The 2500-nt window shown below is 77.6% G+C and overlaps 1 non-coding gene across 1 annotated transcript; it reads left to right on the forward strand.

The window, feature by feature from the left end:
* The first annotated feature begins 1636 nt into the window (after positions 1-1636).
* LOC138063133 (5.8S ribosomal RNA) lies at positions 1637-1789 on the forward strand. Its single transcript, XR_011136726.1, has one exon. It is a non-coding gene; the product is annotated as a 5.8S ribosomal RNA (ribosomal RNA).
* Positions 1790-2500: the final 711 nt, after the last annotated feature.

Consider the following 2500-nt stretch of genomic DNA (forward strand, 5'->3'; position numbering starts at 1 on the left):
CCCCGCCTCGTCGCTGCCGCTGAGGCTGCCGCCGTCGCCGCGAGGCGGCGGTGGCCCGGCGGCGGGCGGCGGCGGGGGAGGCACCCCCGCGGGGATTTCAGGTCGTTTCCCTCACCCCAGGGCCAGGTACCTAGCGTCCGCGCTTCTCCTGCCTCCCCTCGGTGACCCACCCGTGTGGTCCCGTGTGCCAGCGTGCTCCTCCCGGGCGCTGCGCTGCGCGTGCCGCACCGGCCGTGCCCTGCCGGCCTTCCACGCTTCCTCCTCCCCTCCCTTCCCCCCCCCCCCACACCGCTCCAGCCGCCCCACGCCGTGCCGTGTGGGGGCCGCGCTGCGAGTCGGCCGGGCCGGGGGCGGCGGGGGGCGGCGGGGGGGGGGGGCGCGCTGGGAGGAAGGAGGAGGGCCTCCGGCCACCGCGGCCGCCGGTAGCGGCCCCCCCGGGTAGGGATGGCCATGGGCCCCGGGCTCCGGGCCCGAGGGTTCTCGGTCGGAGAGCCGGGCGGGGGTTTAAAGACTCGGGCGGCCCGATGCGACCCGGGGGGCAGCCGGGCGTGCTGCCGGAGGGGCCGGGGGGTCGGCGCGCGCGGGCGCCGCACCCCCCCATGCCCGCCGGCGCGGCCCGTGCATGCCCCGCGGGCAGCCGGGACGGAGAGGGGTACCCTGCCCCCTCTCTCCGCGGTCTGGTCTCGGCGGAGAGACGCCGCGCGGTCGGCTTGCGCCGGCCTGCCTCGAACGCGCGACCCCGGCGCGAGCGCGTGCTCGCCGCCGGGACGGCGAGCCCCCACCGCGGGTGGTGCGGACGCCGAGCCCCAGCGCATCCCTTCTCCTCCCTGGCCGGTGCTCTCAGTCTCCCGCCGTGGCCGTCGGCGGCACCCTTCCTTCCCTCCCCCCCCGCCCTGCCCCGGCACTCCGCCATCCGGCGCGCCTGCCTCGCTCTGCCCGACCCGGCTTCGCTGGGCGGCAGGCGGGCGGCGGGCGGGCGGGCGGGGGCGGCCCCTCCCGGTCTCCGCGTGGAGGCGGGGAGAGCGGGCGCCGTTCCCCGTCCGTCCCGCCTCGCCCGTCTGCCTGCCGCCAGGCGTCTGCCCGCGGAAGGGACGGGCGAGTGCGTGGCGTCGCTCGGGAGGCTGCGTGTGTGCAGGCGGGTGTTGGGTGCCGTCTCCGGGGCGGCGGAGCTGGAGGCCGGTGAGGCGAGCGAAGGAGCTCGGAAGCGTGCGGCTGGCGGGTCGCGGGCGCGCGGGCAGCGGGTGGCGCCGCTCCCAGCGGCGGCCGGGCTCCGACGCCGGGGCTCCGCGGGGACCCACACCCCGGTCCCTGAGGCAGGTGGCGCGGCTGGCGCGCCGCTCCCTGCTGGGCCAGGCCGAGCCGGGCGCCTGGGCCGGACTCGAAGCGAGAAAGGGGTTGTCCCAGGTCGGGAGCGAGGGCTCCCCGCCCCTCTCGTTCGGGTCTGTTCTCCCCCCCCCCCCCCTTTTTTTTTCCCTCTGTGCTTGTACGGTCAGTGAGGCGTGCCCTCTCTCTCCGCTGTCCCTTGCTCAGCAGCCGGCGTCGGCGTGAGGAGGGAGGCAGAGCGGATGGGGGCCCTCAGGGGGCTGCGAAAGCTGCCCGGTCCCCCCGCGCGCGCGGTGGGGACCGAAACCGAGACAACTCTTAGCGGTGGATCACTCGGCTCGTGCGTCGATGAAGAACGCAGCTAGCTGCGAGAATTAATGTGAATTGCAGGACACATTGATCATCGACACTTCGAACGCACTTGCGGCCCCGGGTTCCTCCCGGGGCTACGCCTGTCTGAGCGTCGCTTGACGGTCAATCGTCACCCCCATTGCCGCGTTGGCGCAGCGGTGTGCCGCCCCTCGGGGGGGGGCCGGGGGGGGCGGCGGCGGCGGCGAGTCGGTGGGGGGGCGGCGGCGGCGGTGAGTCGGCGGCGGCGGCGGAGCCGGGACCACCGGTGCGTGCACCGGTGGCCCCGGTCTTCCGGCTGGCCTGCCTGCCCGGCTCCGGCCGACCGTCCGCCTCCACCGTCCGCGGCCGGCGTGCCTTGCCCTGCCCTCCCTCCCCTCCGAGCCCGGTGGCCACCGCTGCCCTGCGCGGTGTGTGCGGTGTGGCGCGGCTGGGGCGCCTCGCAGGCCCGCGCCGCCGGGGAGAGGGGGTGCCTCTCCTCCCCGTGTGGGCCCGGGCCTTCGTCCCCCTAAGTGCAGACTCGGGAAACCCCCGCTCCCGGAGCGCCCGCTGTGCGGAGTTCGTCCCGCCGGGCCCCCAGGTTCGGTCGGTCGCGGTGGCCCGGCACCTGCCGCCGCCGCCCGCCGCCACCGCCAGTGCCCGCCGTACGACGGCTCTCCTCCACCACTCTCCCGGTGGTGCGCTGGTCCCCCGTTCCCCTCCGGCGGGGGGGACGGCCGGCTGCCTTTCTTCCCCTCCCCTTGCCCTCTCCCTGCCCCGACTGCTGCCGCTTCGGCGCCCGCCGAGCCCCCTCTGCCCCCCCCCGCGGCGCACCCGCGTCCGTAGTGCG

The sequence above is a fragment of the Struthio camelus genome, chromosome 31, assembly GCF_040807025.1.
Source record: "Struthio camelus isolate bStrCam1 chromosome 31, bStrCam1.hap1, whole genome shotgun sequence".
Classification (NCBI taxonomy): domain Eukaryota; kingdom Metazoa; phylum Chordata; class Aves; order Struthioniformes; family Struthionidae; genus Struthio; species Struthio camelus.